Source organism: Camelus dromedarius, chromosome 9 (genome assembly GCF_036321535.1).
Source record: "Camelus dromedarius isolate mCamDro1 chromosome 9, mCamDro1.pat, whole genome shotgun sequence".
In the NCBI taxonomy this organism is placed as follows: Eukaryota; Metazoa; Chordata; class Mammalia; order Artiodactyla; family Camelidae; genus Camelus; species Camelus dromedarius.
Genome location: NC_087444.1, coordinates 66,189,736 through 66,205,457, shown reverse-complemented (window position 1 = coordinate 66,205,457; position 15,722 = coordinate 66,189,736). Strand labels below are relative to the sequence as shown.

The 15,722-nt window shown below is 38.8% G+C and overlaps 1 protein-coding gene across 1 annotated transcript in view; it reads right to left on the bottom strand.

Annotated features, from left to right (window-relative positions):
* The window catches only part of ZNF568 (zinc finger protein 568), a 102,591-nt gene that overhangs the window by 6,655 nt on the left and 80,214 nt on the right, over positions 1-15,722 (bottom strand). The window lies entirely within an intron of this gene.

The window sequence follows — 15,722 nt, the reverse complement described above, 5'->3', positions numbered from 1 at the left end:
GAGATATCACTACGGCTCATTCAATGACTTCATTCTGACCTCAATTCAAATGCCAACTCAAGAGACCACTCTTTACAAAACAAGACCCACATCACTATTTTTTTTTTGCAGTGCACTTAACCACATGCCATTTTATCTATTTCCCAACATTATTATGAAACCTTTCAAAGGAACAGAAAAATAACAAGAATTGGACAGTGAACCACCATGTTCCCAGTACCTAGATTCGACAGTCAACATTCGGCCCCTACTTGCCTTACCACACATCTGTCCCTCCTTCTCTCCAGTATCTGGACCCTGCTTCCCTGCTCACCTTCATTTGAAGAGCTCTCACCTTCACGCAGCATGAGCCCACTCTACTGGCCTCCATTTGACTCCCACAAAATGCCAATGACTGTCTCATCTTAGACCCTTTCAGGAAATGTTTCATCCTCCATGAACGTTCTCTGTTCCAGGATCTCTGCATGGCCAGCTCCTCTCATTCTAAGTATCTTATTTTCTGTCATGTATCCTGTTCTTTGCCCTCAATCTTTTCCTCAATTATGGAATTACATATTTGTTCATCAGTTTATCTACCGGTATAACTTCTCCCCAAATGGCCTAGAACTAACCGAATGTTTATTTTACTCTCCATGATATAACCAATTCCAATCCCCAGCATACAGTTCAGTTCACGTTAAATAATCTAATCCCCAGATGAAGGGAATTCAGATGGAAATAAAGAGAAACGTGCTGACGATGATGAGCTTAGGAGAGTGACCTGAGATGCAGAGATATCACTCCACATCACTAAATAGCTTTTAATTATTTAACTGGTGACGGAGGTGTCTTCTGCCCAGCTTCAACGTGCTCTCCCTACATCACTCCTCACGCCTGTGGCAGCGAAGCATAAACAAGCCAGCACCATTAAGAGTACGTCTGCGCATGTGCCTGCACCCGTCTCCTAGAGTACCGACAGTTTTACACAATAAAAATCTTATGTAATCCTGAGAAAATGCCAGTGGAAATCAAGGATACTATGGCAACCACTTACAAGAGATTGTATGGTATTGTGACAACACATTCTAGAGCCAGAATGCTCGGGTGTGAATCCTAGTCCCACAATTTGCTGGCCTTCTGACACTGGACAGTTAACTACTCAGATACCAAGAAGGGCTGCTCTGAGATAAGGAGATGCTTGTTCTCCAGGTGCTCAGTGTAAGGTGTCAGAGCTTTAGGCAGGCACCCCGCTGCTTGGGCTATCCCCCTTGCTCTTGTTATGGTCCTGGGTGGCTGGACTGGCCCAGAGCAGGATGCAGAAAAGATAAACAGCTGGGAAGCCTGGAAACATGAATAACCCTGGCACAACTGGTGAGCAGAGAAGTTCTTCTGTGACTAACACATGGTCTGTCTGTGGGATCTAATGAAAATGCCACTTACACTGGGGATGCTCTGATTTTGTCCTTGGGAGAAGAGTACTATGCAAGTTCTATAAGTGACTGGTAAAATAATGGCTTTTTATGTTGTATGGGAAGTTCCAGACATCAGATATCAGAAGATGCTATTACTTCAAATATTTTGGAAAAACAATCTGTCAGAAAAAAAAAAAAACCTGCAAAAAGCATGGACTGGAATCATAATTATGGACCTTAGAGGAATGTTCACAGCGAAAAAGTAACATCCAACAAGGATGCTCACATTGCTCTGTCCCGTGCACTCACTCATGAATGCTAAAAAACCGCTCCTCTAAATCAATCTCAGATCTCTCCACTTTTTCCATTGCACAGTTAATTTAGCACAAGTACAAATAAAATAGAAAAAAAATAGAGAAAATCAATGTAACTATAAGTTGATTCTTTGAAGGGATCAACAAAAGTGACAACTTTAAACTGGATGACTGATCAAAGGAGAAAGAGAGGACTCACACTAATACCGGGAATGAAAGAGGGGATATTACTACCAACCCTACAGAAATAAAAAGCATTACAAGGCAATATATGGACAACTATACGCAGCAACTTAGACAACCTAGATGAAATGGACAAAGTCCCGGAAAGGCACAACTACCAAAACTGACTCAAAAGGAAAGGGAACAACTGAAAAGACCTGTAACAAAGAGATTGAATAATAATTTTAAAACTTTCCCACAAAGAAAAGCCCAGGACCAGATGGCTCCACTGCTGAATGTATTAAACACTTAAAGAAAAGTTAATACAAATCCTTCACCAACACTTCCAGGAAACAGAAGAGGAGGGAATACTTCTCAATGAATTCTGAGGCCACTACTACCCTGATACCAAAACCAGAAAAAGGCACCACAAGAAAACTATAGATTAATATTCACTGTTTAATATAGATACAGAAGTCCTCAACAGATAAAACCAACCTAAATCCACCAATAAATAGAAAGGGTTAGAGACACCATGACCAAGTGTGATTTACCTGGGCAAAGCAAGGTTGGTTTAACAGCCAAAAATGTATCAGCGCAATATACCATATTATCAGAACAAAGGACCAAGACCACATATCTCAATATATGCAGAAAAAGTAGTTAACAAGAGCATCCAAAAAACCCTTTCATGATAAAAACATTCAACTAGGAAAAGGGAAGCATTATTCATAACAGCCTAAAAGTGGAAAACAAACCAAATGTCCATCAATCAATGAACAGATAAACAAAATGTGGGATAGTCATAACTTGGCAATATAAATAAAGTACTAGTATATGCTTCAACATATATGAACCTTGAAAACATTCTAACTGAAAGACGCCAGTCACAAAAGACTACATAGTGCGTGATTTCATTAATATGAAATGTCTAGAACAGCCAGAATACAGACGGAAAGTAGATTAGTGGTTGTCTAGTGCTGACTGTGGGGAGTTACTGCTAATGGGCATGGGATTTAATGGCGGGATGAGGAAAATGTTTTAAAATTAGATTGTTGTCATGGTTACAAAACTCTGAAAATACTAAAAACCACTGAACTGTATACTCTAAATGAATGAGTTGTATTGCATGTCGATTATATGTCAATAAAGCTATTTTAAAAAGTCAGAACAAAACTGGACCCAAAGTGCAGGGAAAATGATTGTCTCAAGGGAAGGAGGAAGGCACTTCCTTCCCAAAATCAGAGGGGATATGAGGAAGGGTGGCAAGAAAGTGGGAAGTGGAGTAAAAATTTGGGGGCTCATGCTGAAACATCCTTGCTTTCATCTCCAGATCTCAGGATTTTTCAGGGATCTTTCTTACCAGCATCTCAGGAGTGTCACAGGCCAGCTGGGTGACCACCATTACTCACCTGGGCACCATTCTTTTGACTCTTTGCTCTTAACCATCCAAGGGTCCTTCCCCTGCTCCAATAAGGAGATCACATCTGGCTTAGAATCTGAAAATCCTATTCAAGGAGGGGAGAAAAAGGACTAAGTTATGTGTGGCTATCTCAGAATTAAAATCAGTCCATGATTATCAAGAAAGCAGAATAAGTAAAGTAAAGGTCAGAGGAAAGGGTGAAGGTCAGAAGAATGAAAAAGATAAAGTTGTCCAATGGAACAGCCAATTTCTAACTTCACAATTGACAAAGCATTCTTTGATCAGCAAGAATCATTAATTCAACCAGGCACTTGGAAAGCACTCATGAGAAATTTATAACAAAGATTCCAGAAGGCTGATTCTGAATTTTGGAGGGCAGATAAACTCACCCAGTGAGAGCAGGTTGTCATAACTCTCCAACATTACATCTCGGTACAAATCCTTCTGAGCAGAAAGCAAGCCTTCCCACTCCTTTTGAGAGAAGTAAATGGCCACATCTTTGAACTTCAAGTCCTGAAACCACAAATAAAAATACACAGAAATTAATGGACAAAACTTTGTAACAGGATAAAAGAAAATGGATAAAGCAATTCAATAAGGGAAAACAGGCTTGGCTGGACCTTTCAACACAGATGGGTCAGTGTGGAAACAAGGATGATCACAGCACACATTCCTGGTGCACACATCCTTCTCTTTTGTTTGAAACTGAGATATAGTTGATGTACTATAATGTTTCAGGTATACAAAAATAGTGACTCACAATTTTTAAAGCTTATATTTCATTTACAGTTATTATAAAATAATGGTTATATTCCCTGTGTTGTACAAATCATTCTTAAACATGCCTGCAACTACAGATATAACCTCTTGGCATCATTCTCTACCGTTATCACCCAGGTCTAGGAATAAACAAAGGTCAGATAATTGGTGTTTCCCAATTAAATGAAACTGTACACGCAAGTACACAGCACATGCTACGTTCAGCACACAATACTTCTGTCTCCTTCCATTCTTTCATTTAAAAAAATGTTTAAAAGTTCAAATATATCTTTAAAAATGTCCATCTCTGGCAAGGAGGGCATAGCTCAGTGGTAGAGTGCATGCTTAGCATGCATGAGGTCATGGGTTTGATCCCCAATACCTCCGTTAAATTAAAAAAAAAATAAACAAATGAACCTAATTACCTCCCCCACAAAAAACAAACAAAAAATGTCTATCTCTGAAAATAGGATTTGAACATAACTTACATGATTTAATAACTTCTTAAAAACTTAGACTCACAAATATACTAGAATATTTAATCCTAATCATTTTCCATGTCACCACAAGTAGACATCATTTTTACTGGCTGACCAACACCCCCATCTTATGTAGTCAATGTTCATATTTTGCAGCACTAGGTTAGACAAGTTTTTTAAAATCCTTTTGAAGTTCTGAGAGTCATTACTTTTCAATAATTTATACACGTGGTTAAACTGTTCCTTTTACAATAAATCATCCCTAACTATTCTTTCCTTGTTCCTTAGCTATCAGAGCTGATGAAGTAAAATCCAGATGATGTGACCCAAGATGAGCATACACTAGGAAAGTTCAAAATGGACCCGAGACTCCTTGGAATATCATATAACTTTATACAGTGAATCTGTCATTTCTCCTGTCATATTCCTAGTCTAAAAAACCTGAGTTAAAGACATGGACAAATACTGAGAATGTAATGAATTATTATCAGTTACCTTCTTGTCTAATTGGAAAACTCAAATTCGCAACATGGAATCTCACTTAACCCCTCACCTCCACTTTATGCAATCCCAGGTCTCATGAGGGAGGTACCAAATTTCCAGCAAGGGTTGGTTTTCCCATCCCATCAGTACTTCTAGTAGAAGGATCTGCACGGAAGGAATGCTAAGTGGTTTTCTGAATGAATAACTAAGGATTTGCTGGAGATGAGAGGAACCCTTAGGGGACAGCAGCCCAAAGCAGCATCACTCACTGGAATGGGAAGAACTGGGGAACAAAAGTTCCTTGGAGGGGCTCAGAAATGTAGGCAGTTTCAAGAAAAAGAAATACACTGTTCAAATCTTCCAAATTAACAAATGCATTCCATGAAGGAGAGAAGACACATCAATTCATATAAACAATGGCTTTTAGAGTTGCAAAATCAGATCATTTATATCCTGCGTTCATCCTAGAGAAATGCAGAGCTTGAAAAGTCAAAGGAGGAAGAAGCAAGAGTAGCCCCAAGTCACCAGACTGAGCTCAGAGTCCCCAAAGGACTGTGTGTGCACGTGCATGTGCACGCGTGCGCGCGCGCTCTCGCTCGCTCTCTCTCTCTCGATATCTCGATATTTAGGGGACAATAACAAACCTTTGCTTTCCTTGAACCCCAGGGAATCCAACTATACATAATGTATTCAGAAGAAATATCTTTTTCACCATCAGAAGCTCATCTGAACCCAGAAGGGCCTGCTCTGACCTGCCCTGGGCAGATCCTTGTTCTGTCTACAACCTGGGAGACACTGAGCTCCTCAGCCATGGAGGCAACCCAAAGACATGATGGAGCTCTCAGGCCCAGGAGCACAGGGTATTTGGGCAGGCCCAGAGCTGGACGGTTTCTGCAACAGAGGTCTCCAGCCTCCTCCAGGCCTAAGACTCAGTACATCAGGTACCTCCTTGGCTTTGTTTCCATGTCCCAGTATTAGGAACTTTAGAACCGAAATGGAAACCTCTTTCCACAAAGATCCTGTCCAGAGTCACCAATACTGAGCCAGACCACCACCAAGATCGGCAGGTCCTGACTTGCCTCAGCCAAGCTCAACTGGATGCAGGTTGCAGCGGCTTTACGTGAAACCATGGTTCTCAGAATCCTCATGCCCAGCACATCCTGGTTCCCATCCAAGGCTTTCCTGTCCGACATTATTCCTTCTCACCCCTACCCTCCGCCTCACTGCCTGACAAGCAGTGCTCACTGTGTCTCAAGTACAATGATTGTGCATTAAGCACTTTAATTTCCTGGCGCCTTGTATGTATTAATCCTCAGGAGAGGCTCACAAATATTAATTCAAAGGAAGCTTTAGCTTAGAGAAGTGTTATCATTTACTCAAATATGCAGTCAGCAAGGGCACTGCTGGGCTTTAAATCTACAGCTGAATGCCTTCCACTTCTGGCTCCTGCATATGCAGTCAGGGGTTTCCTGATCCTCTGAAAGAAACCTGAGCTGGACTCTGCACTTACAGGAGCAGAAAATGCTCGGTCTGCTCTGTTTGGCACTGCAGAGCACAGCACTCTATGAGGGGAAATCAAAGGCAGAAGGGAAAGGGCGGAAAAAAGTGGTTCTGCAGACAAAATTCCTTTATCCAGAAACATTCATCAAAATCCCCCATGGCTCTGCCTCTGCATGGGCACTGGGGACATGATGACTCTGACTCAGCACCTGTCCTTAAAAGCTCAGAATCAGGGAGGGAAACAGAAAAGCAGAGACAGTCACAGGGCATCAAGCTCTGTGGGGGGCTGGTTACCACGACCAAATCAGCAGCTGAAAAATAATGTACGGAATAGTAAAAAGATTTTAAGGGAATGTAATGATGAGCTGATAAGGAAGGAGAGAGGCTAAAACTGAGTCAGAATGGGAACCAACAGGGTGTGCTGAGCCACTGACGCTGATTTTACCAAGAGAACCTCTGCTGAGCCCAGATGTCTCGTAAGCTTTGATATGCGTGACCTTAAAGGGTCAGGAGAGACAAGACCAAGCCACAGCTGGCCCAGGTGAAGTCCAACTGGTCTGCACTACAAAGACCTGGGCGCTCGGGACCAGGCCCTCAGGGTAAGGGAAAGTAGAAGCAGCAATCCTATTCTCAGGCTGCAAGGAAAATTGCCTGACTTGAACTCTGGCTGTTGGTGGAAGGAAAACATTCTCCCCTGAGGAACTGTAACCACAAATCAGTCCTCACACTGGTCGGGGCTCACATGCATATTACTAAAGTGAATCTAAAAATCCCACCATCTATGAAACTACTTTCAGGTGGTTCTGGTTTGTCAGTGCTCCGGGCAGAAGCAAACCCAGATGTGTCCTAGAGGAACAACCTTCCACCAGACCCCAAGAATCCATGGGTAGGATTCCAAGGAAAATGACCAAAGAGTCAAAAATAATAAAACAGCACAACATTGTGAATGCACTAAATGCCACCGAACTGTACACTTTAAAATGGTTAATTGTATGTTATGTGAATTTCACCTAAATAAAAGTTAAATAAAAATGAAACATGCAAAGAGGCATAATTCCATGATCAGAGAGTCAGGAAAATGAATTGTTTCAACTTTCCATTGTATTTGAAAATTTCCATAATAAAATGTGGGAGTTGAAAAGATCACACCAACAAAAATTCATATATTATATAGATAATGACAGAATGTAAGAAAGGTATATTACATAAATTTTTTTTAAAAAGGTAAGGTAGTAAGAAACAAAACTCTATAAAAATAACAGGTAGATTTGAAAGAAAAAGAATTAAAACTTAGAATAAAAAACTACTTAAAATTAAATCACACAAAAGCTGGAATAAATATCTCTGAAGAGAAAAATTTCCGGACTGAAGGATTTAAAAAGAAATTGTGCAGAATGCTGTCGAAGACAATGTGGGAAAGTAAAAGAGAGGTTAAGAAGATAAGGTAGGAGGATTTAACAGATATCTAACTAGACTTTTGGGAGAAAAAAGAGAACTGAGAAAAAGGTAGTAATTAAAGACATAACAGCTAAGAAATTTTCATAACTGGCAAAAGAAAGCATTATTCAGAAGTTAAATGAGTCTCAAACAGAATAAATAAAAAGAAATCCCAGACAGTTATATCAAAACTACAGAGCATTAAAAGAGAATATATTAAAAGCAATTTGATAAAGACAGATTGTCTACAAGAACAACAGTCTGACTGACAAATCTCTTTTCAACAGCAATAATGTGCACCACAGATAACAAAATAAAAATTATCTCTCACAAGTGAGGACAAAGACATTTTCAAAAAACCAAGGAACAGAAATGTATTAAAATATTTACTTCCACCTAAAGGAAAGTGATGCCAGATAGAGTCTGAGACATAAGAATGGTGAATGGCGCCATTCTTTAAGATGGCAAATACGCAGATAACCTAAGCTAATATTCGATATATAAAATAATAAAAATGTGGGGGGAGGATATAGCTCAAGTGGTAGAGCGCATGCTTGGCATACACAAGGTCCTAGTTCAATCCATAGGACCTCCTCTAAAAATAAAACACGTAAGTAAACCTAGTTACCTGCCCCCTGCCCCAAATAAATAAAATTTAAAAAACAATAAAGATTTTATGGGTTTAGAAAAAGAAATCAACAAAAGAAAAATACTTGACAACAATATAAGCCTTTTGATCAGCTGGAATCTCTAGTTCCTTACACTATGCAGCAAGAGCATAAAGATGTTCTTTAGTTTTAGACAATGGTAGGAAAATATGTTAAAATGTCTAAGGTAAACAATAAACAAAAATAGTTTATAACTCAAATTCACAGAAAGGAAAAGGGGGTGAGAGAATAAAATACAGAAGAGGTAGAATAAATAACACAAACTAAATCAACAATGATACTTTCAATTATATCAGTAATTACAAGCACTGTATAGACTAAATGCTCTCATTAAAAGACAAAGCTGATCAAAAACCAAAGCCCAGTTATATGCTGTTTATAAGAAACACATCCAAAACTTAAGCCTCCAGAAAGACTGGAAACAAAAGGCTAGCAGATAACTTGTGTACACACCTAACAAATAATAAATATACATCATACACATACACACACATAGAAGAAAAAGGAAGAGGATTATGACAGATAAGCCCTCACCATAGTGGGAGATTTAACATACCTCTCAAAATAACCAACAGATATAACAGACAAAAAGTCAGTAAAAATAGAGAATATTTAAATAACAAAATTAATAAGCTTGATTTAATGGCCACATACAGAAAAATGCACCCAATTCAAATAATATTCAGCGCAATCATATCTGGAAGATTCAGACAAACTGACTACATTGGACCTTAACACAAAACACAAACATTTTTCATGAATACACGCTAATAAAAAGATGTTCATTAACAGGATTGCCTACGGCTGAGGTGGTACAGGATGGAATGGAAGAGATATAAATAAATCATCAAACAAGAGAACAACCTTGCTCAAACCATTAACAATATGCCATGAAGTGAAGATAATGATTAACACTGTACTCGATACCACCCCATCCTACCAAGGGAGTAAGACAAATGAAGAGAAGGGTACACTATAACATATTTTATGAGGCTAGAACAGAAGTCAGCAAACTTCTTCTGTAAAGGGCCAAATAGAAAACATTTTAGACGCTGTGGGTGATACCATCTCTTTCAACTACTTGACTCTGTCACTGCAGCTTGGAAGCAGCCAAACATGTTACATGAACAAATAAGCGTGACTATGTTCCAATAAAGCCTTATTTACGGACACTGAACTGTAATTAATATAATTTTCATATGTCATAAAATATTATCTCTCTTTTGATGTTTTTCCCCAATCATTTAAAATGTAGAAAACATTCTTGGCTTGCAGGTCAGGGCCAGTTTGCTGACTCCTGGGCTAGAGTAACCTTGACAGTTTTATAAGTTGCATAAAGATTTCATGCAAAATGGAAATTATAGGCCAAACTTACACATGCTACAGATGTAAAAATTCTAAGTAAATTATTAGCTGAATTCAGCATTATGTAAAAAAAAGTGTAACACGTCATAGCCAAGTTAGGTTTTTCCTGATAAAACCAGGTATAAATGATTTTAGAAATCAATTTAAGTTATTAAGCAATTAACAAATTAAAAGAGAAAACCTGTATGATCACCTCAAGAGATGTAGAAAGGCATTTAAAAAAATTAAATATTCATTTGTGATCAAAAACTCAGCAAATTAGGAATAAAAAGCAGTGTCTCTAACCTGATAAAGAACATCTTTAAAGAAAACAACAAAACACCAAGAGAAAAAGTCATAAATAAAAGTAAAATATCAGGGGGAGGGTATAGCTCAAGTGGCAGCACAAGTCTTGGGTTCAATCCCCAGTACTTCTTCTAATAAATAAATAAACCTAATTACCTCCCTCCCCTGCCAAAAAACAAAATTAAAATAAATAAATTTAAAAAATAAATAAAAGTGAAGTATCAAAAGAATCTCCTCTAAAGCTGGGACTAAGATAAAGGTGCCCACATTCACTAGCTAATACTGTTCTGGGAGGTGGAGCCAGTGCAATAACACAAGAATTAATACTAAATAAAGGTTGAAAAAAGAAAGAAAACATCAATACTTATAGATAATACAATTATTTATAGACAAAAGGTGTTTTCATTCATCAATGATATGATTATCTAAGTTAGATGACCCCAAATCCAAAACAGTCTACAAGATATTAGAATAAATCAGAGTTCAGCAAATTGGATGAACACAAAATCATTATCTAAAAATCAATTTCATGTCTGGATACAAGAAATAATGACTAAATTTACACTTATGGTCAATTAATCTACAACAAAGATGGCAAGAATATACAATGGAAAAAAGATAGTCTCTTCAATAAGTGGTGCTGGGAAAACTGGACAGCTACATGTAAAAGAATGAAATTACAACATTCTCTAACACCATATACAAAAATAAACTCTAAATAGATTAAAGACCTAAATGTAAGATCAGATACTATAAAACTCTAGAGGAAAACGTAGGCAGAACACTCTTTGACATAAATTGCAGCAATATTTTTTTCAAACCAGCTCCTAGGGTAATGGAAATAAAAACAAACAAATGGGACCTAATTAAACTTAAAAGCTTTTGCACAGCTAAGGATACCATCAAAATTACGAAGAGACAACCTACAAAATGGGAGAAAATATTTGCAAATGACACAACTGACAAGGGACTAATTTCCAAAATATACAAACACTTAATACACCTTAATATCAAAAAAACAAACAACCCCATCAAAAAATGGGCAGAAGACCTAAATAGACATTTTACCAAAGAAGACATCCAAATGGCCAACAGGCACTTGAAAAGATGCTTGATATCACTAATTAATAGAGAAATACAAATCAAAACTACAATGAGGTATCACCTCACTCTCACCAGTCAGAATGGCCATCTTTAAAAGGTCTATAAATAATAAATGCTGGAGAGGGTGCAGAGAAAAGGGAACCCTCCTACACTGTTGGTGGGAATGTAAATTAGTACAACCACTATGGAGGACAGTAGGAGGTTCCTTAAAAAACTAACAATAGATTTACCATACGATCCAGCAGTCCCTCTCCTGGGCACATATTCAGACAAAACTATAATTCAAAAAGACACATGCACCCCACAGCAACACTATGTACAATAGCTAGGACATGAAAACAACCTAAATGTCCCTCAACAGAGGAATGGATAAAGAAGATGTGGTATATATATACCAAATAATACTCAGCCATAAAAAAGAATGAAATGCCATTTGCAGCAATATGGATGGACTTACAGATTATCATACTAAGTGAAGTAAGACAGAGAAAGATAAATATCATATGATGTTGCTTATATGTGGAATCTAAAAAATATATATATTATATATATATATAAAAAATTTTTTACAAATCAGAAATAGATTCAACAGATACAGAAAACAAACTGTGGTCCCTGGGGGGAAAAGGCAGGGGAGGGGTAGATTAGAAGTTTAGGATTAACAGATACACATTTCTATATATAAAATAAATAAACAAGGACCTGCTGTATAGCACAGGGAACTATATTCAATTCCTTATAATGAGCAGTAATGGAAAAGAACCTGCAAAAATATATTTATGTGTGTGTATACATACATATATATATATATATACACCTGAATCGCTTTGCTGTACACCTAAAACTAACATTATAAATCAACTACACTTCAATAAAAAATAAATTAAAACAACAATAACAACACACAGATGGAGAAGCGATCCAAGTAGAGTGACTGGGGTAAGTTGGAGGTAGAGAGGGAGACTAATTGCATCCTGTGTGTCTAAGCAGCAGACAGTTCACTGGGGTAACTGGTGAGGGATTCTGGGAAAGGAAGAGACAGAAGCTGATGTTGGAGAAATCCACAGGGGCCAGGACTAAACACAGAACGGTCTCGGTTGACAGTCACCTGTGTCAGGACTAAATACATCATCCTTACTCACCACTTTACTCCAATACTAGGGTTAGTGCTCTGATAAATATAAAATGTGATTTTTAATAAACAATGAATGTGAGAATTGGAGCTTTATCCTGAAAGTAAGAGAGATTCATTGAATGAAGGAAATGTTTGGACTATTTTGTTTTGGAAGAATAAACTAGAGCCAGGAAGTCCAATTAAGTCAACGCACTATCTACTCCCACAAAGGTCCAATTTGATACACAGACAGTGAAGTGAGGTCCCAGGGCATGAGCTCAAGGAACAGGAAAGGGACAGAAGCAATGGGATTTGGCACCTCACTGGATGTTGAGGACACCAGGAGGTAGGAGTTGGGGGACCTCCAGGTTGCCAGTGTAAGTGCACATTCAGGTGAATTTCCATTACCATCAAATTCCCCAAACCCTGTAGACTACGTTATACAGGAGAAGTTATGAGAAAGGCCATGGTCAGAGAGCTAATAAAATGGCAGAAATAGGGTAAGACTATACTCTTTTATGTAGTGCAAAGCCTCTCATTAACACAGAGGAAGGACAATGACCACCCTGAGGAGAGAAGGAACTAGAGGGAGAAATGGACAGTCAAGGGCTGAAGAGCAAGGTGAGCCAGCGCTCCTTCCTCTCAACAGGTGCTGAGAACTGACCGGGAGGATGCAGTCCTCTTCTGAGAATCTTAGGAAGGTTCTGGCCAGAATGGAAACAGGAAGACAAACTCGGTAAGTTCTCACAGAATTTAGGAGAAAAGTCAGAGAGAAAGGAAGAAACAGATTAATCCAAAATAGAATATTTCTTCAGTCTTCAGAGTGAAAAGAATCCTTGAAAAGCGACTGGACCAAATTAATGAAGAGCCACACTCAGACACATCCAAGAGAAAACCCTGAATTTCACATACTACAAGTACTGTGGCACTCTTTAAAATCCATTACTCCAAAGTCACAGAAAAATAATCTAAGTAACATCCCAAATTAGAACTTTCACAGCCAACTTTTTCTGGTTATATCTTATACTGGATACCTTAAATATTAAGTTGTTTATAAAAAGGATAAAAGTACTTTAGGAAACTATGAATGACTTTTTTCTAGTAGGGAAGACCTTTGGGCATGACATAAAAGGAAAAGAACAGTTTTTGAAAATTCAGAATCTAAAAATAGATTAACTGTGAAAAAATATTTCTTTTTTTTCTATTGTTTAACTTACAAATGACAAAGAGAAAATATGCTTAATGTATAAACTGTTATTTAAAATAAACCAAAAAAGATTAACATTATGACAAGCAAGCAAAGGAAATCACTAGGCGATTTAGAATTTCCAGTTGTATCATTTATTAGCTATGTAATTTTGGAGCAAGTGGCTTAATCTATTTCCTCGTCTGTCAACTTAGAATACTACCATATTTCATCAAATCTGAGATGCCACTGACTGTAAAGCCACTGTTACTTTATACACCGGGAACTAAAAAAAACGCCATCAATGAAACTACAGCTTGCCAGGAATTGTAAAACCCATTCTGATTTCAGAGAAGTTAAAATGTGGGGATTAAAAAAAAGCATCACAGAATTAATGAAATATAGTGGTATCTGACTCATAGGGTTGTTCTGTGGATCCAATAAGATAACAAGTCAGGAACTTCAAACTACAATGGCTCAAAGTAAACATTCAATACGTTAGTTGCTTCTATTAGCAGTATGATCCCTTTCTGAAGACAGAATTACATACCCACACATATGTGCAGACAAAATAACTTTATTTTGTTTATCTTTTTTTTTTTTGAGGGGGAGGTAACTAGATTTATTTATTTTGGGGGGAGGGACTGGGGATTGAACCCAGGACCTTGTGTGCATGCTAAGCATGCACTCAACCACTTGAGCTACACCCTCCCTCCCAAAATAACTTTAAAGTATTAATAGTGATTGCCTCTAGATGGTGGGACCATAGGTGATACACTTTAATAACTTTCTCAAATTTTGAAATTTTTGCAAGAATTCTATAGTAATCATTAGAAAGAGAGCAATTAGGTTATTTCTATTTGAGGAGGGGAATTTCTAGATCTGAAGGGGACAGGCAGCCATTCCAGGCTGTTAGAAATTTGGAAGCAAATAGGCTACTGCAGGTGACCCTGAAGGGGACAACAAAGACCTTAGTGAGACTTAAGCAATCACATTCTGTTCTTCAACTTTCCTGCCAATCACGGAGACACATTCTGTCAAGACTATGCTAGCACTGAACAAAATCCTGAGAAATGGAAATTCCAGATCAGAAAGGACAATGTATGCAAAGCAGATAGCCCAGGTTTAGGTTCCTGGCTGGTTTAGGGAAACTGCTCCATAAATGTGGTTTTCTCCTCTCTTCCCCTTTCTCCAAATCACTACTGTGTACCTTTTGGATAAAATTCTGAAATAGGACAATGTCCTGGAAAAACAAGAGGCCCTTTCCAAGAAGAAAATGGCAAACACAACTTACCTCAGCCATGGCTTTTGATGCGCAGCGGTTCCTCTCTTCTCCTCTTCTGAATTCTTAGAAAAGGAAAAAGGTGGAAAAGGGTTAAGAAATTGAGACAACAGTTCCCTCCTGGAGCCCAGAGGAGGCCAATTCAGAACAACTCTCTCCCCTACCCCAGGCACTGAGAGGGAGCCCAAAGCCAAAGAAGCCTGCAATCCCACTACCCTCTCCCAGCATCAAAAAGAAGAGCAGGCAACCTTAGGGGCCCAGATGGGAGTCCTGGCAAAGATTCCCAGACTGTGGCCTCTTTCCTCCGTAAGAGACTGACTTTGGATTCTTCCGGGCCCAGTATCTTGCCCTGAGCCCAGATCTGCGGCTCCAAGGCACATCTTAATTGAATCCACCTGTCAGAGTCCCATGTTCCTGTCCTCTAGGCTGGGGACACCTCTGTGGGCCTGGATCCCTGATGGCCACAGGGTGGAAGAACAGAGAAGTGGAAGTAGAAGGGGCTCCCTGCCCAAAGCTCTAGAAACTCCCCATTTCCCCACCCCCAGACACCACCATAAACAGCCCCAGGAGAACGCCATTAACTGCGCTGAAGAGCGAACGGCTGCAGCTGTGTTCGTTCTGGGCTCGAGAGAGCAATGGGAGCTTAAATCGAGTCCGGAGTAGACTCCCAGAACCCATCCATCCACGACACCCACCCAGTATGCACAAAGAGGGAGCCATTCAGCTCTAGCCCCAAAGGTACAGTTCGCGACGTGACCGCATTGGGCGCA